General features: G+C 36.7%; 1 protein-coding gene across 1 annotated transcript in view; it reads left to right on the top strand.

Moving 5' to 3' along the window:
• Positions 1 to 14,593, top strand: part of LOC139532888 (solute carrier family 15 member 1-like) — a 132,852-nt gene that overhangs the window by 30,909 nt on the left and 87,350 nt on the right. The gene's annotated exons all lie outside the window — the stretch shown is intronic.

The raw sequence follows: 14,593 nt of genomic DNA, 5'->3' as shown, positions 1-14,593 counted from the left end.
AAGTCAGGGGTTATATACTGTACTAGTCTATCTCTGGTTAAATAGTGAAGTCAGGGGTTATATACTGTACTAGTCTATCTCTGGTTAAATAGTGAAGCCAGGGGTTATATACTGTACTAGTCTATCTCTGGTTAAATAGTGAAGTCAGGGGTTATATAATGTACTGTACTAGTCTATCTCTGGTTAAATAGTGAAGTCAGGGGTTATATACTGTACTAGTCTATCTCTGGTTAAATAGTGAAGTCAGGGGTTATATACTGTACTAGTCTATCTCTGGTTAAATAGTGAAGTCAGGGGTTATATACTGTACTGTACTAGTCTATCTCTGGTTAAATAGTGAAGTCAGGGGCTATATACTGTACTAGTCTATCTCTGGTTAAATAGTGAAGTCAGGGGTTATATACTGTACTGTACTAGTCTATCTCTGGTTAAATAGTGAAGTCAGGGGCTATATACTGTACTAGTCTATCTCTGGTTAAATAGTGAAGTCAGGGGTTATATACTGTACTAGTCTATCTCTGGTTAAATAGTGAAGTCAGGGGTTATATACTGTACTGTACTAGTCTATCTCTGGTTAAATAGTGAAGTCAGGGGTTATATACTGTACTAGTCTATCTCTGGTTAAATAGTGAAGTCAGGGGTTATATACTGTACTAGTCTATCTCTGGTTAAATAGTGAAGTCAGGGGCTATATACTGTACTAGTCTATCTCTGGTTAAATAGTGAAGCCAGGGGTTATATACTGTACTAGTCTATCTCTGGTTAAATAGTGAAGTCAGGGGTTATATACTGTACTGTACTAGTCTATCTCTGGTTAAATAGTGAAGTCAGGGGCTATATACTGTACTAGTCTATCTCTGGTTAAATAGTGAAGTCAGGGGTTATATACTGTACTGTACTAGTCTATATCTGGTTAAATAGTGAAGTCAGGGGTTATATACTGTACTAGTCTATCTCTGGTTAAATAGTGAAGTCAGGGGTTATATACTGTACTGTACTAGTCTATATCTGGTTAAATAGTGAAGTCAGGGGTTATATACTGTACTAGTCTATCTCTGGTTAAATAGTGAAGTCAGGGGTTATATACTGTACTAGTCTATCTCTGGTTAAATAGTGAAGTCAGGGGCTATATACTGTACTGTACTAGTCTATCTCTGGTTAAATAGTGAAGTCAGGGGTTATATACTGTACTGTACTAGTCTATCTCTGGTTAACGAGTGAAGCCAGGGGTTATATACTGTACTGTACTAGTCTATCTCTGGTTAAATAGTGAAGTCAGGGGTTATATACTGTACTAGTCTATCTCTGGTTAAATAGTGAAGTCAGGGGTTATATACTGTACTGTACTAGTCTATCTCTGGTTAAATAGTGAAGTCAGGGGTTATATACTGTACTGTACTAGTCTATCTCTGGTTAACTAGTGAAGTCAGGGGTTATATACTGTACTGTACTAGTCTATCTCTGGTTAAATAGTGAAGTCAGGGGTTATATACTGCACTAGTCTATCTCTGGTTAAATAGTGAAGTCAGGGGTTATATACTGTACTAGTCTATCTCTGGTTAAATAGTGAAGTCAGGGGTTATATACTGTACTGTACTAGTCTATCTCTGGTTAAATAGTGAAATCAGGGGTTATATACTGTACTGTACTAGTCTATCTCTGGTTAACTAGTGAAGCCAGGGGTTATATACTGTACTAGTCTATCTCTGGTTAAATAGTGAAGTCAGGGGTTATATACTGTACTGTACTAGTCTATCTCTGGTTAAATAGTGAAGTCAGGGGTTATATACTGTACTGTACTAGTCTATCTCTGGTTAAATAGTGAAGTCAGGGGTTATATACTGTACTGTACTAGTCTATCTCTGGTTAAATAGTGAAGTCAGGGGTTATATATTGTACTGTACTAGTCTATCTCTGGTTAAATAGTGAAGTCAGGGGTTATATACTGTACTGTACTAGTCTATCTCTGGTTAAATAGTGAAGCCAGGGGTTATATACTGTACTGTACTAGTCTATCTCTGGTTAAATAGTGAAGTCAGGGGTTATATACTGTACTAGTCTATCTCTGGTTAAATAGTGAAGCCAGGGGTTATATACTGTACTGTACTAGTCTATCTCTGGTTAAATAGTGAAGCCAGGGGTTATATACTGTACTGTACTAGTCTATCTCTGGTTAAATAGTGAAGCCAGGGGTTATATACTGTACTGTACTAGTCTATCTCTGGTTAAATAGTGAAGTCAGGGGTTATATACTGTACTGTACTAGTCTATCTCTGGTTAAATAGTGAAGCCAGGGGTTATATACTGTACTAGTCTATCTCTGGTTAAATAGTGAAGTCAGGGGTTATATACTGTACTGTACTAGTCTAGCTCTGGTTAAATAGTGAAGTCAGGGGTTATATATTGTACTAGTCTATCTCTGGTTAAATAGTGAAGTCAGGGGTTATATACTGTACTGTACTAGTCTATCTCTGGTTAAATAGTGAAGTCAGGGGTTATATACTGTACTAGTCTATCTCTGGTTAAATAGTGAAGTCAGGGGTTATATACTGTACTGTACTAGTCTATCTCTGGTTAAATAGTGAAGTCAGGGGTTATATACTGTACTGTACTAGTCTATCTCTGGTTAAATAGTGAAGTCAGGGGTTATATACTGTACTGTACTAGTCTATCTCTGGTTAAATAGTGAAGTCAGGGGTTATATACTGTACTGTACTAGTCTATCTCTGGTTAAATAGTGAAGTCAGGGGTTATATACTGTACTGTACTAGTCTATCTCTGGTTAAATAGTGAAGTCAGGGGTTATATACTGTACTAGTCTATCTCTGGTTAAATAGTGAAGTCAGGGGTTATATACTGTACTAGTCTATCTCTGGTTAAATAGTGAAGTCAGGGGTTATATACTGTACTGTACTAGTCTATCTCTGGTTAAATAGTGAAGTCAGGGGTTATATACTGTACTAGTCTATCTCTGGTTAAATAGTGAAGTCAGGGGTTATATACTGTACTGTACTAGTCTATCTCTGGTTAAATAGTGAAGTCAGGGGTTATATACTGTACTGTACTAGTCTATCTCTGGTTAAATAGTGAAGTCAGGGGTTATATACTGTACTGTACTAGTCTATCTCTGGTTAAATAGTGAAGTCAGGGGTTATATACTGTACTGTACTAGTCTATCTCTGGTTAAATAGTGAAGTCAGGGGTTATATACTGTACTGTACTAGTCTATCTCTGGTTAAATAGTGAAGTCAGGGGTTATATACTGTACTGTACTAGTCTATCTCTGGTTAAATAGTGAAGTCAGGGGTTATATACTGTACTGTACTAGTCTATCTTTGGTTAAATAGTGAAGTCAGGGGTTATATACTGTACTGTACTAGTCTATCTCTGGTTAAATAGTGAAGTCAGGGGTTATATACTGTACTGTACTAGTCTATCTCTGGTTAAATAGTGAAGTCAGGGGTTATATACTGTACTAGTCTATCTCTGGTTAAATAGTGAAGTCAGGGGTTATATACTGTACTGTACTAGTCTATCTCTGGTTAAATAGTGAAGTCAGGGGTTATATACTGTACTAGTCTATCTCTGGTTAAATAGTGAAGTCAGGGGTTATATACTGTACTGTACTAGTCTATCTCTGGTTAAATAGTGAAGTCAGGGGTTATATACTGTACTGTACTAGTCTATCTCTGGTTAAATAGTGAAGTCAGGGGTTATATATTGTACTGTACTAGTCTATCTCTGGTTAAATAGTGAAGTCAGGGGTTATATACTGTACTAGTCTATCTCTGGTTAAATAGTGAAGTCAGGGGTTATATACTGTACTGTACTAGTCTATCTCTGGTTAAATAGTGAAGTCAGGGGTTATATACTGTACTGTACTAGTCTATCTCTGGTTAAATAGTGAAGTCAGGGGTTATATACTGTACTGTACTAGTCTATCTCTGGTTAAATAGTGAAGTCAGGGGTTATATACTGTACTGTACTAGTCTATCTCTGGTTAAATAGTGAAGTCAGGGGTTATATACTGTACTGTACTATTCTATCTCTGGTTAAATAGTGAAGTCAGGGGTTATATACTGTACTGTACTAGTCTATCTCTGGTTAAATAGTGAAGTCAGGGGTTATATACTGTACTGTACTAGTCTATCTCTGGTTAAATAGTGAAGTCAGGGGTTATATACTGTACTGTACTAGTCTATCTCTGGTTAAATAGTGAAGTCAGGGGTTATATACTGTACTGTACTAGTCTATCTCTGGTTAAATAGTGAAGTCAGGGGTTATATACTGTACTGTACTAGTCTATCTCTGGTTAAATAGTGAAGTCAGGGGTTATATACTGTACTGTACTAGTCTATCTCTGGTTAAATAGTGAAGTCAGGGGTTATATACTGTACTGTACTAGTCTATCTCTGGTTAAATAGTGAAGTCAGGGGTTATATACTGTACTAGTCTATCTCTGGTTAAATAGTGAAGTCAGGGGTTATATACTGTACTGTACTAGTCTATCTCTGGTTAAATAGGGAAGTCAGGGGTTATATACTGTACTAGTCTATCTCTGGTTAAATAGTGAAGTCAGGGGTTATATACTGTACTGTACTAGTCTATCTCTGGTTAAATAGTGAAGTCAGGGGTTATATACTGTACTAGTCTATCTCTGGTTAAATAGTGAAGTCAGGGGTTATATACTGTACTAGTCTATCTCTGGTTAAATAGTGAAGTCAGGGGTTATATACTGTACTGTACTAGTCTATCTCTGGTTAAATAGTGAAGTCAGGGGTTATATACTGTACTGTACTAGTCTATCTCTGGTTAAATAGTGAAGTCAGGGGTTATATACTGTACTAGTCTATCTCTGGTTAAATAGTGAAGTCAGGGGTTATATACTGTACTGTACTAGTCTATCTCTGGTTAAATAGTGAAGTCAGGGGTTATATACTGTACTAGTCTATCTCTGGTTAAATAGTGAAGTCAGGGGTTATATACTGTACTGTACTAGTCTATCTCTGGTTAAATAGTGAAGTCAGGGGTTATATACTGTACTGTACTAGTCTATCTCTGGTTAAATAGTGAAGTCAGGGGTTATATACTGTACTGTACTAGTCTATCTCTGGTTAAATAGTGAAGTCAGGGGTTATATACTGTACTAGTCTATCTCTGGTTAAATAGTGAAGTCAGGGGTTATATACTGTACTGTACTAGTCTATCTCTGGTTAAATAGTGAAGTCAGGGGTTATATACTGTACTGTACTAGTCTATCTCTGGTTAAATAGTGAAGTCAGGGGTTATATACTGTACTGTACTAGTCTATCTCTGGTTAAATAGTGAAGTCAGGGGTTATATACTGTACTAGTCTATCTCTGGTTAAATAGTGAAGTCAGGGGTTATATACTGTACTGTACTAGTCTATCTCTGGTTAAATAGTGAAGTCAGGGGTTATATACTGTACTGTACTAGTCTATCTCTGGTTAAATAGTGAAGTCAGGGGTTATATACTGTACTGTACTAGTCTATCTCTGGTTAAATAGTGAAGTCAGGGGTTATATACTGTACTGTACTAGTCTATCTCTGGTTAAATAGGGAAGTCAGGGGTTATATACTGTACTGTACTAGTCTATCTCTGGTTAAATAGTGAAGTCAGGGGTTATATACTGTACTGTACTAGTCTATCTCTGGTTAAATAGTGAAGTCAGGGGTTATATACTGTACTGTACTAGTCTATCTCTGGTTAAATAGTGAAGTCAGGGGTTATATACTGTACTGTACTAGTCTATCTCTGGTTAAATAGGGAAGTCAGGGGTTATATACTGTACTGTACTAGTCTATCTCTGGTTAAATAGTGAAGTCAGGGGTTATATACTGTACTGTACTAGTCTATCTCTGGTTAAATAGTGAAGTCAGGGGTTATATACTGTACTGTACTAGTCTATCTCTGGTTAAATAGTGAAGTCAGGGGTTATATACTGTACTGTACTAGTCTATCTCTGGTTAAATAGTGAAGTCAGGGGTTATATACTGTACTGTACTAGTCTATCTCTGGTTAAATAGGGAAGTCAGGGGTTATATACTGTACTGTACTAGTCTATCTCTGGTTAAATAGTGAAGTCAGGGGTTATATACTGTACTGTACTAGTCTATCTCTGGTTAAATAGTGAAGTCAGGGGTTATATACTGTACTGTACTAGTCTATCTCTGGTTAAATAGTGAAGTCAGGGGTTATATACTGTACTGTACTAGTCTATCTCTGGTTAAATAGGGAAGTCAGGGGTTATATACTGTACTGTACTAGTCTATCTCTGGTTAAATAGTGAAGTCAGGGGTTATATATTGTACTAGTCTATCTCTGGTTAAATAGTGAAGTCAGGGGTTATATACTGTACTGTACTAGTCTATCTCTGGTTAAATAGTGAAGTCAGGGGTTATATACTGTACTGTACTAGTCTATCTCTGGTTAAATAGTGAAGTCAGGGGTTATATACTGTACTGTACTAGTCTATCTCTGGTTAAATAGTGAAGTCAGGGGTCATATACTGTACTGTACTAGTCTATCTCTGGTTAAATAGTGAAGTCAGGGGTTATATACTGTACTGTACTAGTCTATCTCTGGTTAAATAGTGAAGTCAGGGGTTATATACTGTACTGTACTAGTCTATCTCTGGTTAAATAGTGAAGTCAGGGGTTATATACTGTACTGTACTAGTCTATCTCTGGTTAAATAGTGAAGTCAGGGGTTATATACTGTACTGTACTAGTCTATCTCTGGTTAAATAGTGAAGTCAGGGGTTATATACTGTACTGTACTAGTCTATCTCTGGTTAAATAGTGAAGTCAGGGGTTATATACTGTACTGTACTAGTCTATCTCTGGTTAAATAGTGAAGTCAGGGGTTATATACTGTACTGTACTAGTCTATCTCTGGTTAAATAGTGAAGTCAGGGGTTATATACTGTACTGTACTAGTCTATCTCTGGTTAAATAGTGAAGTCAGGGGTTATATACTGTACTGTACTAGGCTATCTCTGGTTAAATAGTGAAGCCAGGGGTTATATACTGTACTGTACTAGTCTATCTCTGGTTAAATAGTGAAGTCAGGGGTTATATACTGTACTGTACTAGTCTATCTCTGGTTAAATAGTGAAGTCAGGGGTTATATACTGTACTGTACTAGTCTATCTCTGGTTAAATAGTGAAGTCAGGGGTTATATACTGTACTGTACTAGTCTATCTCTGGTTAAATAGTGAAGTCAGGGGTTATATACTATACTGTACTAGTCTATCTCTGGTTAAATAGTGAAGTCAGGGGTTATATACTGTACTGTACTAGTCTATCTCTGGTTAAATAGTGAAGTCAGGGGTTATATACTGTACTGTACTATTCTATCTCTGGTTAAATAGTGAAGCCAGGGGTTATATACTGTACTGTACTAGTCTATCTCTGGTTAAATAGTGAAGCCAGGGGTTATATACTGTACTGTACTAGTCTATCTCTGGTTAAATAGTGAAGTCAGGGGTTATATACTGTACTAGTCTATCTCTGGTTAAATAGTGAAGTCAGGGGTTATATACTGTACTGTACTAGTCTATCTCTGGTTAAATAGTGAAGTCAGGGGTTATATACTGTACTGTACTAGTCTATCTCTGGTTAAATAGTGAAGAGGGGTTATATACTGTACTGTACTAGTCTATCTCTGGTTAAATAGTGAAGTCAGGGGTTATATACTGTACTGTACTAGTCTATCTCTGGTTAAATAGTGAAGTCAGGGGTTATATACTGTACTGTACTAGTCTATCTCTGGTTAAATAGTGAAGTCAGGGGTTATATACTGTACTAGTCTATCTCTGGTTAAATAGTGAAGTCAGGGGTTATATACTGTACTGTACTAGTCTATCTCTGGTTAAATAGTGAAGTCAGGGGTTATATACTGTACTGTACTAGTCTATCTCTGGTTAAATAGTGAAGTCAGGGGTTATATACTGTACTGTACTAGTCTATCTCTGGTTAAATAGTGAAGTCAGGGGTTATATACTGTACTGTACTAGTCTATCTCTGGTTAAATAGTGAAGTCAGGGGTTATATACTGTACTGTACTAGTCTATCTCTGGTTAAATAGTGAAGTCAGGGGTTATATACTGTACTGTACTAGTCTATCTCTGGTTAAATAGTGAAGTCAGGGGTTATATACTGTACTGTACTAGTCTATCTCTGGTTAAATAGTGAAGTCAGGGGTTATATACTGTACTGTACTATTCTATCTCTGGTTAAATAGGGAAGTCAGGGGTTATATACTGTACTAGTCTATCTCTGGTTAAATAGTGAAGTCAGGGGTTATATACTGTACTGTACTAGTCTATCTCTGGTTAAATAGTGAAGTCAGGGGTTATATACTGTACTGTACTAGTCTATCTCTGGTTAAATAGTGAAGTCAGGGGTTATATACTGTACTGTACTAGTCTATCTCTGGTTAAATAGGGAAGTCAGGGGTTATATACTGTACTAGTCTATCTCTGGTTAAATAGTGAAGTCAGGGGTTATATACTGTACTGTACTAGTCTATCTCTGGTTAAATAGTGAAGTCAGGGGTTATATACTGTACTAGTCTATCTCTGGTTAAATAGTGAAGTCAGGGGTTATATACTGTACTGTACTAGTCTATCTCTGGTTAAATAGTGAAGTCAGGGGTTATATACTGTACTAGTCTATCTCTGGTTAAATAGTGAAGTCAGGGGTTATATACTGTACTAGTCTATCTCTGGTTAAATAGTGAAGTCAGGGGTTATATACTGTACTGTACTAGTCTATCTCTGGTTAAATAGTGAAGTCAGGGGTTATATACTGTACTAGTCTATCTCTGGTTAAATAGTGAAGTCAGGGGTTATATACTGTACTGTACTAGTCTATCTCTGGTTAAATAGTGAAGTCAGGGGTTATATACTGTACTGTACTAGTCTATCTCTGGTTAAATAGTGAAGTCAGGGGTTATATACTGTACTGTACTAGTCTATCTCTGGTTAAATAGTGAAGTCAGGGGTTATATACTGTACTAGTCTATCTCTGGTTAAATAGTGAAGTCAGGGGTTATATACTGTACTGTACTAGTCTATCTCTGGTTAAATAGTGAAGTCAGGGGTTATATACTGTACTGTACTAGTCTATCTCTGGTTAAATAGTGAAGTCAGGGGTTATATACTGTACTGTACTAGTCTATCTCTGGTTAAATAGTGAAGTCAGGGGTTATATACTGTACTAGTCTATCTCTGGTTAAATAGTGAAGTCAGGGGTTATATACTGTACTGTACTAGTCTATCTCTGGTTAAATAGTGAAGTCAGGGGTTATATACTGTACTGTACTAGTCTATCTCTGGTTAAATAGTGAAGTCAGGGGTTATATACTGTACTGTACTAGTCTATCTCTGGTTAAATAGTGAAGTCAGGGGTTATATACTGTACTGTACTAGTCTATCTCTGGTTAAATAGGGAAGTCAGGGGTTATATACTGTACTGTACTAGTCTATCTCTGGTTAAATAGTGAAGTCAGGGGTTATATACTGTACTGTACTAGTCTATCTCTGGTTAAATAGTGAAGTCAGGGGTTATATACTGTACTGTACTAGTCTATCTCTGGTTAAATAGTGAAGTCAGGGGTTATATACTGTACTGTACTAGTCTATCTCTGGTTAAATAGGGAAGTCAGGGGTTATATACTGTACTGTACTAGTCTATCTCTGGTTAAATAGTGAAGTCAGGGGTTATATACTGTACTGTACTAGTCTATCTCTGGTTAAATAGTGAAGTCAGGGGTTATATACTGTACTGTACTAGTCTATCTCTGGTTAAATAGTGAAGTCAGGGGTTATATACTGTACTGTACTAGTCTATCTCTGGTTAAATAGTGAAGTCAGGGGTTATATACTGTACTGTACTAGTCTATCTCTGGTTAAATAGGGAAGTCAGGGGTTATATACTGTACTGTACTAGTCTATCTCTGGTTAAATAGTGAAGTCAGGGGTTATATACTGTACTGTACTAGTCTATCTCTGGTTAAATAGTGAAGTCAGGGGTTATATACTGTACTGTACTAGTCTATCTCTGGTTAAATAGTGAAGTCAGGGGTTATATACTGTACTGTACTAGTCTATCTCTGGTTAAATAGGGAAGTCAGGGGTTATATACTGTACTGTACTAGTCTATCTCTGGTTAAATAGTGAAGTCAGGGGTTATATACTGTACTGTACTAGTCTATCTCTGGTTAAATAGTGAAGTCAGGGGTTATATACTGTACTGTACTAGTCTATCTCTGGTTAAATAGTGAAGTCAGGGGTTATATACTGTACTGTACAAGTCTATCTCTGGTTAAATAGTGAAGTCAGGGGTTATATACTGTACTGTACTAGTCTATCTCTGGTTAAATAGTGAAGTCAGGGGTTATATACTGTACTGTACTAGTCTATCTCTGGTTAAATAGTGAAGTCAGGGGTTATATACTGTACTGTACTAGTCTATCTCTGGTTAAATAGTGAAGTCAGGGGTTATATACTGTACTGTACTAGTCTATCTCTGGTTAAATAGTGAAGTCAGGGGTTATATACTGTACTGTACTAGTCTATCTCTGGTTAAATAGTGAAGTCAGGGGTTATATACTGTACTGTACTAGTCTATCTCTGGTTAAATAGTGAAGTCAGGGGTTATATACTGTACTGTACTAGTCTATCTCTGGTTAAATAGTGAAGTCAGGGGTTATATACTGTACTGTACTAGTCTATCTCTGGTTAAATAGTGAAGTCAGGGGTTATATACTGTACTGTACTAGTCTATCTCTGGTTAAATAGTGAAGTCAGGGGATATATACTGTACTGTACTAGTCTATCTCTGGTTAAATAGTGAAGTCAGGGGTTATATACTGTACTGTACTAGTCTATCTCTGGTTAAATAGTGAAGCCAGGGGTTATATACTGTACTGTACTAGTCTATCTCTGGTTAAATAGTGAAGTCAGGGGTTATATACTGTACTGTACTAGTCTATCTCTGGTTAAATAGTGAAGTCAGGGGTTATATACTGTACTGTACTAGTCTATCTCTGGTTAAATAGTGAAGTCAGGGGTTATATACTGTACTGTACTAGTCTATCTCTGGTTAAATAGTGAAGTCAGGGGTTATATACTATACTGTACTAGTCTATCTCTGGTTAAATAGTGAAGTCAGGGGTTATATACTGTACTGTACTAGTCTATCTCTGGTTAAATAGTGAAGTCAGGGGTTATATACTGTACTGTACTATTCTATCTCTGGTTAAATAGTGAAGCCAGGGGTTATATACTGTACTGTACTAGTCTATCTCTGGTTAAATAGTGAAGCCAGGGGTTATATACTGTACTGTACTAGTCTATCTCTGGTTAAATAGTGAAGTCAGGGGTTATATACTGTACTAGTCTATCTCTGGTTAAATAGTGAAGTCAGGGGTTATATACTGTACTGTACTAGTCTATCTCTGGTTAAATAGTGAAGTCAGGGGTTATATACTGTACTGTACTAGTCTATCTCTGGTTAAATAGTGAAGAGGGGTTATATACTGTTCTGTACTAGTCTATCTCTGGTTAAATAGTGAAGTCAGGGGTTATATACTGTACTGTACTAGTCTATCTCTGGTTAAATAGTGAAGTCAGGGGTTATATACTGTACTGTACTAGTCTATCTCTGGTTAAATAGTGAAGTCAGGGGTGATATACTGTACTAGTCTATCTCTGGTTAAATAGTGAAGTCAGGGGTTATATACTGTACTGTACTAGTCTATCTCTGGTTAAATAGTGAAGTCAGGGGTTATATACTGTACTGTACTAGTCTATCTCTGGTTAAATAGTGAAGTCAGGGGTTATATACTGTACTGTACTAGTCTATCTCTGGTTAAATAGTGAAGTCAGGGGTTATATACTGTACTGTACTAGTCTATCTCTGGTTAAATAGTGAAGTCAGGGGTTATATACTGTACTGTACTAGTCTATCTCTGGTTAAATAGTGAAGTCAGGGGTTATATACTGTACTGTACTAGTCTATCTCTGGTTAAATAGTGAAGTCAGGGGTTATATACTGTACTGTACTATTCTATCTCTGGTTAAATAGGGAAGTCAGGGGTTATATACTGTACTAGTCTATCTCTGGTTAAATAGTGAAGTCAGGGGTTATATACTGTACTGTACTAGTCTATCTCTGGTTAAATAGTGAAGCCAGGGGTTATATACTGTACTGTACTAGTCTATCTCTGGTTAAATAGTGAAGTCAGGGGTTATATACTGTACTGTACTAGTCTATCTCTGGTTAAATAGTGAAGTCAGGGGTTATATACTGTACTGTACTAGTCTATCTCTGGTTAAATAGTGAAGTCAGGGGTTATATACTGTACTAGTCTATCTCTGGTTAAATAGTGAAGTCAGGGGTTATATACTGTACTAGTCTATCTCTGGTTAAATAGTGAAGCCAGGGGTTATATACTGTACTGTACTAGTCTATCTCTGGTTAAATAGTGAAGTCAGGGGTTATATACTGTATTGTACTAATCTATCTCTGGTTAAATAGTGAAGTCAGGGGTTATATACTGTACTGTACTAGTCTATCTCTGGTTAAATAGTGAAGTCAGGGGTTATATACTGTACTGTACTATTCTATCTCTGGTTAAATAGTGAAGTCAGGGGTTATATACTGTACTGTACTAGTCTATCTCTGGTTAAATAGTGAAGTCAGGGGTTATATACTGTACTGTACTAGTCTATCTCTGGTTAAATAGTGAAGTCAGGGGTTATATACTGTACTAGTCTATCTCTGGTTAAATAGTGAAGTCAGGGGTTATATACTGTACTAGTCTATCTCTGGTTAAATAGTGAAGTCAGGGGTTATATACTGTACTGTACTAGTCTATCTCTGGTTAAATAGTGAAGTCAGGGGTTATATACTGTACTGTACTAATCTATCTCTGGTTAAATAGTGAAGTCAGGGGTTATATACTGTACTGTACTAGTCTATCTCTGGTTAAATAGTGAAGTCAGGGGTTATATACTGTACTGTACTATTCTATCTCTGGTTAAATAGTGAAGTCAGGGGTTATATACTGTACTGTACTAGTCTATCTCTGGTTAAATAGTGAAGTCAGGGGTTATATACTGTACTGTACTAGTCTATCTCTGGTTAAATAGTGAAGTCAGGGGTTATATACTGTACTGTACTAGTCTATCCCTGGTTAAATAGTGAAGTCAGGGGTTATATACTGTACTAGTCTATCTCTGGTTAAATAGTGAAGTCAGGGGTTATATACTGTACTGTACTAGTCTATCTCTGGTTAAATAGTGAAGTCAGGGGTTATATACTGTACTGTACTAGTCTATCTCTGGTTAAATAGTGAAGTCAGGGGTTATATACTGTACTGTACTAGTCTATCTCTGGTTAAATAGTGAAGCCAGGGGTTATATACTGTACTGTACTAATCTATCTCTGGTTAAATAGTGAAGTCAGGGGTTATATACTGTACTGTACTAGTCTATCTCTGGTTAAATAGTGAAGTCAGGGGTTATATACTGTACTGTACTAGTCTATCTCTGGTTAAATAGTGAAGTCAGGGGTTATATACTGTACTAGTCTATCTCTGGTTAAATAGTGAAGTCAGGGGTTATATACTGTACTGTACTAGTCTATCTCTGGTTAAATAGTGAAGTCAGGGGTTATATACTGTACTGTATTAGTCTATCTCTGGTTAAATAGTGAAGTCAGGGGTTATATACTGTACTGTACTAGTCTATCTCTGGTTAAATAGTGAAGTCAGGGGTTATATACTGTACTGTACTAGTCTATCTCTGGTTAAATAGTGAAGTCAGGGGTTATATACTGTACTGTACTAGTCTATCTCTGGTTAAATAGTGAAGTCAGGGGTTATATACTGTACTGTACTAGTCTATCTCTGGTTAAATAGTGAAGTCAGGGGTTATATACTGTACTGTACTAGTCTATCTCTGGTTAAATAGTGAAGCCAGGGGTTATATACTGTACTGTACTAGTCTATCTCTGGTTAAATAGTGAAGTCAGGGGTTATATACTGTACTGTACTAGTCTATCTCTGGTTAAAGAGTGAAGTCAGGGGTTATATACTGTACTGTACTAGTCTATCTCTGGTTAAATAGTGAAGTCAGGGGTTATATACTGTACTTTACTAGTCTATCTCTGGTTAAATAGTGAAGTCAGGGGTTATATACTGTACTGTACTAGTCTATCTCTGGTTAAATAGTGAAGTCAGGGGTTATATACTGTACTGTACTAGTCTATCTCTGGTTAAATAGTGAAGCCAGGGGTTATATACTGTACTGTACTAGTCTATCTCTGGTTAAATAGTGAAGTCAGGGGTTATATACTGTACTGTACTAGTCTATCTCTGGTTAAATAGTGAAGTCAGGGGTTATATACTGTACTGTACTAGTCTATCTCTGGTTAAATAGTGAAGTCAGGGGTTATATACTGTACTAGTCTATCTCTGGTTAAATAGTGAAGTCAGGGGTTATGTCTCTCATAGTCATTCAACCCTGTAGATCCTGTCTGATATCTTAGAGAGGATACAGT

Source organism: Salvelinus alpinus, chromosome 10 (assembly GCF_045679555.1).
Source record: "Salvelinus alpinus chromosome 10, SLU_Salpinus.1, whole genome shotgun sequence".
NCBI classification, from domain to species: domain Eukaryota; kingdom Metazoa; phylum Chordata; class Actinopteri; order Salmoniformes; family Salmonidae; genus Salvelinus; species Salvelinus alpinus.
Note: the sequence above shows the minus strand (reverse complement) of the source record. Positions and strands in the feature narration are given on the sequence as shown.